The sequence below is a fragment of the Tasmannia lanceolata genome, unplaced genomic scaffold, assembly GCF_043159265.1.
Source record: "Tasmannia lanceolata isolate RefF3 unplaced genomic scaffold, GAP_Taslan_0.1 ptg000026l, whole genome shotgun sequence".
Classification (NCBI taxonomy): domain Eukaryota; kingdom Viridiplantae; phylum Streptophyta; class Magnoliopsida; order Canellales; family Winteraceae; genus Tasmannia; species Tasmannia lanceolata.
In genome coordinates this window covers 7,826,851-7,838,572 of record NW_027518703.1, presented here as the reverse complement: position 1 = coordinate 7,838,572, position 11,722 = coordinate 7,826,851, and the positions used below count along the sequence as shown (strand labels likewise).

At 37.6% G+C, this 11,722-nt stretch overlaps 1 non-coding gene across 1 annotated transcript; it reads left to right on the top strand.

The window, feature by feature from the left end:
- Nucleotides 1–382: 382 nt before the first annotated feature.
- Nucleotides 383–456, top strand: TRNAR-UCG (transfer RNA arginine (anticodon UCG)). The gene has a single exon. It is a non-coding gene; the product is annotated as a tRNA-Arg (tRNA).
- Nucleotides 457–11,722: the final 11,266 nt, after the last annotated feature.

Genomic DNA, 11,722 nt, shown 5'->3' with positions numbered 1-11,722 from the left:
TATGTCAGTTCCCTAAGAAATATTCATGAGGTGAAAACAAATGCAGCGTCTGGCTGAACTGTTCCAATCTTACGTACACCCTGTTTGAATTGCAGGAAAATCAGTTCTTATGGAAAAAAAAAATTAATTTCTTTTCCATGATTAGAGAGAAATTAGGTGGTTATGGCTTATTTAGAGGGATAGTATTATAAGCTGGGCGTCACACTAAACAAAACTTGAGCTGATATTAGTTCAAGCTGCCCTTTTCATTTTGTGTAATCAAACAATGGAAAACCAAGAAATTTTGGAAAAAGTTTTTCTTTTCCAGACTCCAGAAAATTCCTGCAATCACAACAAAAATTTACTAAAGTTATAACTAACACCGCTAAAATATGTACATGAGGACCGCATAGCGCAGTGGATTAGCGCGTTTGACTTCGGATCAAAAGGTCGTGGGTTCGACTCCCACTGTGGTCGTGTGAAAAAATATTTTGCAAAGCTTTTTTTCCCTTAGCCTTTTTTAGAATGTTGAATGTTCGTTTCTGTGAAAATTATAAAGAAGTATTGTTCCATCTCTGTTACGATTAAGTATACCACCCAAAAATAAGCCCATTCACTATTTTTTGAAGACTCAGATTGAAAAATGTGTTTCCCGTAAGACTAATCACAACAAAGTAATTGGACTGATTTCGAGGATTGTTAGAAACAGGCATTGTAATCGATCCTATTTCGATTCTAGAATGATTCCAGTGTTTGGTAAAAAAAACTGAACGGAATCAGGAGGGCGGAAATGACATGGGGCTGCATTAAAGGTGAGAAAAATGTAGAGGTGCAACTCGGGTCGATTTTTGGTAATTAGGTTGAGCTTTTACCATAAAACCGGGTCGTGTTCAATATCACTCCAATTCATTTTTTACCAAATGCTTAGCCAAACTGGACCCAAATTACATCCCTAGAATCGGTGGCGGAGCCAGGATTTATGCATAAGGGAGGCAAGCTTATACAGGCCTTCAAATTTTAAAGGGGCTGGCCCCAATTGAGTTGGATCTATTAAGGATTTGGCCCAACTCAATAGGAGAAACTTCCCCCCTTATGCTACATGTACCCCAATTGAGTTGGGCCTATTAAGGATTTGGCCCAACTCAACAGGGCAACTGCCCCCCTTATGCTACACGTACCTCCGCCCCTGCCTAGAATAATGTCATAATTAATCAGTTTCCTACCCTAAGAAGTGGTATTTTGATTCCACTCCAACCATAATGATTTTTTTTGAATAATCAACTCAACTCAACTCAAGAAAGCCTTTTTCCCAAACTAGTTGGGGAATGAAATTTTTTGAATAAATTTTATTTTTTCTATTCAGTTACCATGGAAATCGACAATTATAATTCCTCATTCCAGTAATCCAAATGCCGACGGAGGTGAAGCAACCTCTTTAATGAATACTAATTTTTCCAGTGGACAGAAATATAAGTTAGGGTGACTTGTTCCACGATCCTAGCCATTTATCTATTAGATCGTACTATGGAAAATTCAATTCGGGGTACAACTTGGGTCGGGTTCAGGTTGAGCTTTTGCTAAAAAAAAAATGAATTGGAATCAACCCGAACCCAACCCGATTTTAAGGTCAAAGCTCAACCCATATTCGGAAAAATCGACCCGAGTTGCACCCCTAAATTCAACCCTATTTGCAGCTTCTGGGGGCGGTTGGAAGATAAAAAAAAGCAACGGTCTATATTGATCCTCAGAAGCTCTATAAATTAAAGGCTCAGAACTGTCTGAGGAAGAAAAATTCTGGTGAATGGCACATCCATAGCAAAGCCTATCAAATAGATATGTTAGACCATTGAACAAGTAGGCCTCACTCGTACTTATATTTTTCCTCTCACATACATAGCATAACAGCCTTTTTTAATAGATGGTAAGGAATATCCAAAGTATCACATTGTAGCACTCATTACAAAAGAAAAAAACGAAGGGAGAATACGTTTTCAATGAAAAGGAGAAAGCAACTGAGTTCCCATCAATGTCACAAATGTTCTTGCGATGAATGGAAACCGTTTGGTTCAAAAAAGAAAAGAATTTTGTGAAGAAGAAAAGCAAAACCAACGGTCAGCTTTTCCTCCACTCTCCTACCAAATAATTATTCCACATGCATACAACCTTCTGCATCTTTTCTTTTCGCCCACTGGTCGCCGCTTATCTATTGACTCTATTACATATGTGTGTTTCTTTAAGGCCATGTTTGGCAACCATCAAATATTATTCCATGGAATATTCGTGGAACAAACTGTATTGGGGCTGAGAAGGAGTTAGTGAGAGAGATTTGAGTAGGCATGAGCATGGTTTTAAATTTGGGCCGAAATCCGAAATCTCGGATTTTGGTTGAAACCGAAACCGAAATTTCAGATTTACCAAATTTCAGCCAAAATTTCGGGAAATTTAGGTCTAAATTTCGGGTTATAATAAAATATTATTTTTATTTTTTCGATTGCTGGATTTTGGCCGAAATTGGGACCGAGACTGAAATTTAAAACCATGGGCAGGAGTAGATATAGCATAAAAAAATCCCTAAAAAAATTAGTAAAAAGAAAATATTTATTTAGAATTGGTTTTTTGTTTTCGTGGTTTTTAGGAAACCTTTTCATGCGGCTCTCCTCATTCACACCCTCTCAAGTCTCGCCAACTGTCGCCGCCGTTGGCCCACAAATATTCCATGGAGTATTTTTTCATGGTGGCCATACATGGCCTAATTAAATATGTACCACTAACCAAAAATAATTAGGAATGATCCGTGGTAGAATCTTTCGCACAGAATAGAAACCATCTTGACCGTACCATGTGTTTTGCTGGGTTATTTCGTGCCAAAAAATATTGTACTGGTCAAAATGTTCCTAACCTTTCAATCTCAATCAATAGCACAAAGTTATAGTGCAATCAATAGAAATCCATTGGTGCAAATCATGAAGCTATCCTATGGATTGAACGGTGTGGAACAACTAATTACTTTTATACTTCAACACTTGATGATGTAATTACAGCAACATTATTGGTTTAACCCTACCTTAAGATTGATTATCACCACACCACCGTTGGTTTGTAATTGGGTTGCTTGCGACCTATTTTTAAGATATAACACCACTTGTGTCTTTGACGGTGAGCTCTAGAGTGGTTGAAAAACAGGAAAAAATAAAGTACTTTACATAGAGTTTCAACAGTTCTCCGTTTTTCAGCAACTTTCTGTCTCCTCACTCGTTCCATCTACTACTCTCCTGCCTCTCTCACCACTTGACAAAAAAAATTATTGTTGCCAAACATGGCCTAAAAGTATTAAATCACAAGAGTTAGGGGCCGTTCGGGTACGTGGATTTCAGAATTTAGGTTTTAGCTTGAAAACAGTGTAAAAGAGGGATCATGATCAAGCTACCTCATGCTGTCCTGACAGCATTCCTTGGATTTTAAGTAAGAAATCCAGGTTTTAGAAATCTCTCTCCCATCCTGAGACTTCTAAAACCTGGAAACATGGGATGATCTCCTGCTCTCTTGCTGTCGGAAAGAAGGGCGAGAAATCAGATAACGACAGCTGGTCTCATTCTTCTCTCGTTTCACATCTATAATTTTCAGGAAAATCAAGATTCTAAAATCCGCATACCCAAACGGTCACTTAGCATTTGAAATTTGATTAACTAAAATGTACACTAAGGACAAACACCTTTAGAGATTTTAAAGATTATACAACTCGCCTTAGTGCTTCCACCACTTTCTCCCAACTATTTGATTCAAAAGAGAAGTGTCAATCAAATCTTATATATAAAGCCATGTTGAAACTGCAGTTGCTTTTCGTTCTTATATTTCAAGCTTGCCTAAGTTGACTTGAAGATGGGAAAACTAGGATACTCAAAAAAGGAGTGGAGAAATCAATTTCAGTATGATTGAAGCTTGGAAACACCATGGCTGTTGTGCCTGTAACTGCACCACCGCATTCTCTTGGGAATATCCAGAGGATATTCTCCAAGGATTGAACCCTCTGTAAGCAAATAAATATGGGGTTTTTAGGGTTCTATGGGTTTTCATTATGAGGAATTCTAGCCACTAGTATTGGGGTTTTATAGGGTTTATATGGGTTTTCTTTATGAGGAATTCTAGCCACTATATGGGGTTCTATGGGTTTTCATTATGAGGAATTCTAGACACTAATATTGGGGTTTTAGAGGTTTATATGGGTTTTCTTTATGAGGAATTCTATCCACTTTTGTACTGAGATTTCTCAGGGTGGGAAACTCACCAAGGGAATCCATGGACTAGGAAGCTGTCTAGAAGCCTAGAACTTTTGTAATTCATTTATTTTTAATTCCACTCTATTAAAATAGTAAAAATTAAATATGAAAATATCAGAGAATTGATATCTGCACTCCCTTTCGCAATTGGAAAATGCTAAATGGATAGGGGACGCTACGCTTAAATGCTTAATAGATATGTGGTGGGACCTTCTTGTCCCACTTGCATGTGATTGGAACCGTTGATCCGAAAGGATCCAATCAAGCATAATCCGGTTTAGAGGCAAGGTTTCTATGTCCTCTTCTTGTAATTTTTATTCCTATTAATATAATTTGAAGCGCCAACCCGGTTTCCAAGATAAATTCCGGGTTAAAAAAAACTTAATTAAGGTATCAAAGTAATATTTGAACAATTGATTTTTGTAGTACTTTATCTTCAGCTCAGGATGGATGAATTCATGATATTCTACAAGATCAATGGTCTTAATTTTATGTGTCTGTCCCTAGAGACCCGATAATTGCCTCTTAATCCTCACAATGACTGTCAAAATAAGGGAGTGCCAATATCATTTTCCTTACGCCGGGGGCATCTACTAAAGACTCCAGTTTGTGGCAAAGGAAAAGGGGTTGATATGGCACATCAAATTTCAACCTACTCAGGCCCTGATTGTTTTGCATTTTCAGAACAGATTGAGTCCAAAACTGATTATTGGACTCGATTTAAACATGAACTTAGTCCAATAATCACTTTTAGACTCACAACTGCTTCTCGAAATCCAGAGGCCCTGTACGTTTAAGATTATAGAAATATATTTTGAGTCCAAAATTGATTATGGGACTCAAAATTCTGTCTAATTTTTCTCCAATATTCAGTTTTGGACTGAAAAAATCGATTGTCATAGTCTAAAACGAAAATGGCCAAAACAAACAGGGTCTTTGAAGTATGGGTCTCCGGTCTTGATAGGGACTCTTCATTAATTACATTTTGAAGTGGACTGTTTATTTTCATATGAACTATTTGCAACCTACTTATAAGGATGCGTTGAAATGGTGGGCCAAGATCTGATTCTGATTGAAGTGGACAATCCAGTAAGAACAACCTTTTCCTTGTTTTTCAAACTTGGAGGACTTTAAGAAGCTATAACAGGAGTTTTATATGGTGCACCTCGAGTGGCCCGCATTGATGGGTGACCCAAACCATTCATTTGTTGGGCCCAGACGTAGATAGGGTGTGCCTAGAAAATCTTCTCCGTAGCATTTTCTTCAATGTTTATCGGGTGGGTCCCAGTCAGGGTTATGAGAAAATGATATTCCTATCACGTTGTACGAGCTAAACATAATTATTGAATACATTAAGAACATATCCTAAATCCATTTCGAAAAAATAAAAAACAAAAACAAAGAAGGAAGAACGGATGCTTGGTTGATTACATTGAGCCCTAACGAGTGCAGCACTCGAAGGATAAACATAGAAGATGATGATAAAGATAAGAAAAGATAGAGATATAACATATCCTAATCTAGTAGGTACCTACTCAAGTAACCTAACAAAATTGATATGGCCAGATGTTGGTACACTCTTAACATATCGTCACATTCCTAATCTAAACTAGTTGCTTTTTCTAGCTTGATTACTTCATCTATCATCAAGCTCTTAACATTTAAAGTTGTTTTTTAATTTTTAGTTTTTATTTTATTTTTGAGAGATGTAATGAGGATAATACGTTCAATGGCATTTTGCTCATTTTGCCTAGCTCCACTTCCTTAAGTTATTAAGTCTACATTTTTCTATACCTACTATCACTTACCTAAGCCATTAATTATCCACTTTCCACTGACCATAATCTTCATTTACTTCTAGTTGCTGGGATTTTTGTAGTCATTTTCAACTATAGAGACCTCCATTGAAGCTCCATTGGGTGCAAGCTTGTGATTTAAAGCAAAGAGCCAACTTGCCCATTTTATCTACGTTTTAGAGTTTTTAAAGTTGTTTATCTATGGGGGCGCATGCATGTGTGTTGAGGTATATCTATTTTGGTAATTGTTCTTCTTCTATTTCTGTTGTGAATCTTGGGCTAGTGCAAACCTTGGTTTCACAATTTGAGAAGCGGATATTCCGGTGTTGCAAAATCCAGCTTTCTCTACATAAGCACCTAATTAATCTAACAAAATTGATACGGTTGGATAACATGTACTGTAATGCATTCGGCAGCCCACTTCTTTTTTTTAGTTCTTACACAGAAGACTTACTCGTATGGTTAGGATTATGTCCTTGGTGTCATGTTCAGGCAAAATAAATTTAAGGCCACACTATAGCCTCAATTTGGTAGTGAAGATTACTAGGCATATTTTCCCTACAAGAAAGCTCTGAACGTATAAACACAGAGTACTGCACTTGTGACTTCTTCACAGTCTAAACTAGCATACCGGTATGTGAAGCAGTCAATCAATCCAAAACCTTAAGCTGTTAGAGTTGGTGTTATAAAAACGGGCCCATGGTATGCATGGCCGTGAAATGGTGGGCCCCACACCATCAAAACATGAGATGTAAAACGTAGGTCTCTCCCCATATAAAATAAACCCGAGGTGTAAAATGGTAGGCCCCACCCCATAAAAAACATAGTGGCCTCATAATAGCATCAATAACATTAGGTGTATAATGGTGGACCGCACACTAATGCATGGGTTCGCATGGAGATGGTGGGCCCGTGACATCAAAACATGAGGTATGAAATGGAGGCCCACCCATCATACCATGAGGTGTGTAAGACCCCACCATATGCATAGGTTCGGGTATAGATGATGGACCCACCAGATTAGGTGTAAATCCTTGGCCCCCATTCAAGCTATGCTTGGGTATAAAATGTTGGGTGTCACCCTATCAAAACCAAGGTTTTAATTTTCAAGCGAAATATGAAATTTTGGGTTTCGGTAGAGGACGAAACCGAAATCGGGTATACCCGAAACGGTATAAAATTAAAATTTCGAACTTAATTTTGTTTCGGCCGAAATTTAAGGAATTTCACCCAACAAAAGAGATTTTTTCTGTTAAATAATACTTTCCGAAATTTCAGCGCAAAATACAGAAATTTCTAAATTTTCTATGGAATAAAATGTTGTTTATTTGATTTCGTGGATTTCGGCCTAAAATTTCGGTTTCGATGAGGACCGAAATCACCCAACCAAAATTTAAAACCTTGTTCAAAACTAGGGGTGCAACTTGGGTCTGGTCGGGTTTAGCTTTTGCTAAAATGGAATTGGAATCAACCCAAATCCGACCTGATTTTAAGGTAAAAGCTCCCAAATTCCACAAACTCAACCCGAGTTGCACCCATTATTGTAGGAAATCTAACTGGGTAGAACTCGCCCCTAAAAGCTAGTTGTTAGAGGGAGGGTGCCCATTCCCTTATTACACATCCACATCCATTTAACATGTATGAAGTGGGACTATTGCTTTTGTGTGGAACCCCAACAATCTCCCCCTCCATGAGGAAGCAATGTGGACCATCTCACCCCTCCACGCGGCCGGCAACGTGGGAACCATGAGATCTTCTCCGAGGGAATTCCATCGTCCTGGGAGGCACACCGGGGTACTTAGATCTTCCCGAGAGTTACCACGCCCCAGCTATGATACCATTTGTAGGGAATCAAACCGGGTAGAACTCACCCTTAAAAGCTAGCTGTTAGAGCGAGGGTGCCCATTCCCTTATTACCCATGCACATCCATTTAACATGTCTGATGTGGGACTATCGATTTTACGTGGAACCCCAACACTTATTAAAGCAAAACAAGGGTAAAGAAAAGATTTCCTATAAAAGAAATTCTTGAAAAGAAAGAAAATAAGAGAGATAGTCACTTATTTTCTTTCTTGCCCGGTGCCTAACCAAAGAAGAAAAGGAAAGGAAAAACATGGGTCAATGCAATGCCTACCCGCGTAAAAAGAAGAGAAAGTTTTGATCGTTTGTCCCACTCTCACTCCCAAGGAAGATGAAAAGAAAAACCACGGGTCAATGCCTACCCATCTAAAAAGAGAAAAATAAAAAAAATGGAGGTAGCACTGAGAAAGTGTAAACGAATCGAATAAACTCAAAACCCCTTATGCTTCTTACACGTTATCTGACCTTATCTTTCTAAATTTTCATAGTCGTTTTCCTCATGGATCTCATAGTTTCACTTTCGGCTCCATATCTTGCAACGTAAAGTGGGCGTAAAACAAAATTTACGCCCATTTTTTCCACTTAAAAATGGGCGTAAAATGTGTACATCCAAAGAAATTGAGCCTACCTATAATTATAGGGGTTCAAAATATCTGTTGCCATTTTATTGATTGCTTTATTATTTGAAATATCCTTCAATCACTTCTAAAGTCATGATACTTTTAGCCTAACAAAATTTAAACGTGGTGTTTTCTCATATTAAGAGGGAAATGTTATCAGCAATTCAGCACAACCTATTTTGATATCTGCACAAACCCAGCTGTCTTTTCTTCTTTAATCGGCTCGTGAGACCTATTTGGGATGTAATAACCTTTTGACAGCTCTTAAAATACTTAAAGACAAGATGGGTTAGTGAAAATATCAAAATATGGTGGTGCTGATATCATTTTTATTCGGGCCTCAATGTAAATAGGGTGTGTCCAGAAAATCATCTCCATAGATTTCCCCCCCAAAAAATAATTTCAGGGGAAAGAATCAAGATTTTAGAGTTACTTGAATGGCATTTATTTTTGAAATGATGAAAATTTATTAGAGAAGAAAGAACACAAGCAAGAAAGACGATACTCGGAGGACATTTTTGTTAAACAAATAAATATATTATAAGATAACATAAACAGCATTTTGGGACTTATAATAGGAAATATTTTTTCTAAGAAGATAAACATTTTTTTGGTAAATCATTATTATTATTATTATTATTTTGAAATGGCGGATCTTTATTAAAGAGAAGAAAAAAGTGACGTATATTCGGCAAATCATTATTCATGTTGACAAATGGTTATATAATTAACAAGAGGAATGATAGATACAAGGGAGCCCTTGCATAAAGAGCCAAAAAAGGGCTATTGATTGGATCCACATCATCAATTGTAACTGATTTTACTTTTTCAACCAATTTTAAAATGTAACTGAAAATGACGTGGATCCAATGAAGAACCCTTTTGCGGCTCTTAATGCAAGGGCTCCCTTGTATCTACCATTGCCCATTTAACAAAGTAGGGATTTATGAGTAAAAATCAATTTTATATGTACTAACTTAACAATTTCCCCTTTAATCTTGGATCGACCCTCCAACCACTAGGTTGGGAGCTCAATCCCTAACTTAGCAATTCCTGAAAAAAGAAATATCATGTGGGCCCGAGAAGATAGTTCCTAATTCCTTATTAAGCAAGAGTATGTCTTTCTTTTGAGATTTTATTATTGGCTCTTCTTTGATCACCAAAATGTGTCACCCACGCCATACCAAACCTTGGTCGTTATGGGTCCTAGAAAGTAGAAACGATGCCATTTTATATTCACCAAAAGTTGAAAAGTTTGTGCTTTTGCTAATCTTATATTAAAAAGGTAAGGGACTTGTGTCTTCATGCCTAGAGTTAACTTTTTGGGATAATTACATTTACACCCCCTCTAGTTTCTACACATCCACTTCCACCCCTATAGTTTAAAAAGTGACAAATACATGTTTGGATTCGGGTATGGGCCCACATTATTTGGATGATCCAAAGCGTTCATTTGATGGGTCCTGACATAGATAGGGTGTGCCCAAAAAATCAGCTCCATCGGATCATCCTAACCCTTCAATCTATGGACGAACCTTCAGCTGAGGGGGCAAAAACTAGAGGGGGTGTAAATGTAATTATCCCTAACTTTTTTGATGCTTGTTATTGTTCCGTGTGTGCCAATATCAAAATAAAGGTGTGTGAACGTTCTTAACAAATCTTAAGGGATACCATTACCAGCCCAATGTATGCAATAAGGTCTAGGGAAATAATATTTTCGCCCCCTTTTCGTCCATGGGACACCCCCTTCTAGTGTATTTAGGACTATTCTTTTTACACTAGAAGGGGTGTGGCCCAAGGACGAAAGGGGGTGAATATATCAGTTCCTTACTAATTGAATAATTAGAGGGCACAAGAAAACAGAGAGTATTATCCAAACACTAAGACAAACATACCACAACAATGATTCATGCTGCTTATTATTTAACAGGGATAAGGTAGTTTTGTTGGCATTCAGTAATGACTTTAATATTTCGGATAACGACAGTAGCCCTCTAGAAATGAACCAAGATTGATCACAGCCGCTCATCTGGTAGCCCCATGTTAGATCGCCACAGCCAGAAAAAAAAGAAAGAAGAAACACCCGCCAAAGAGGGCAATTGATATTGGTGCTACCATGTTTTGATAATTGCACTAACTCACAATTTTTTTTCTTATTTAATTGGTAATTGGCTTCTGACAGCTTTTTTGGAATTGTGATAAACCTTTTTTTTTTAATGGAAAAGAATTAAATTGATATCATAAGGAGGGTGTGAAAACCCCAACGATCGAGATCGGATACAAAGAAGAGCAAAACAGAAAAAAAACATGCACAATGCAATAACCCCTCCGTGGGATCAAAAGTTTCTAGCTCAGCCCTAGAAACTCTCTCACTAGCTAATTGATCAGCCTCACTATTCGCCGATCTTCTAACATGGTGAAATGAAATAGATGAGCCTTCCACGATATCCAAAGTCTCGTCAATCCACCGTGTTAGAATAAGTGAGATCTCAGAGTGAGATTAGGTTGAAATACTACCGTTGGATCATCACGGTGGTAGATTAGGCAAGTTGGTTAAAGGGGTAATCTTGCTAGATTAGGCACTCAAATTAAATCAGTAGTTAGGTTAGATTAGAATATTCTACCAATATCCCATTCCATGTTTACCATGGTCTTCTTTTTATGTTTATCATCTAAATGCTCCATATTAGCACTACTTGATTCTCTTGTAATTACATTCAAGAATAATAGAAATTCTCCAAAATTCTTCACACCGAGTAACCCTTGAAGGTTGGGAGGAGCTTCCCTTCAACCAATTTATCACATTCAGGGAGTGACCCTCCACTATGACCCTATCAAGAACATTATGATTCCTTGATGCGACGCTCTTATCTCTGCCTCATTGTAGTTGGAAATTCCAATGGGGCAAAGAAAGCCCATATCGTTTTGCCATTGACATTTCTCAGAAGACCACCAACTCCAATTAGGTGGAGGAGTTGCAATAAACTTTGACAGTGGATTAACAAAGAAAAGACAAGGTGTAGTGCCAATATCCTATATTCTAGCCATCTTAGATGAATTAATTCGCCATAACCAAAAAGGGATCGATTTGAATTTTGCACAAAGGCATTTTGGCTGCTGACTTTTTCATGGTCGAATAGTCACCTCAGATGAATTAAATGATCTGAATCATTAATCTTTGGCCTTTGA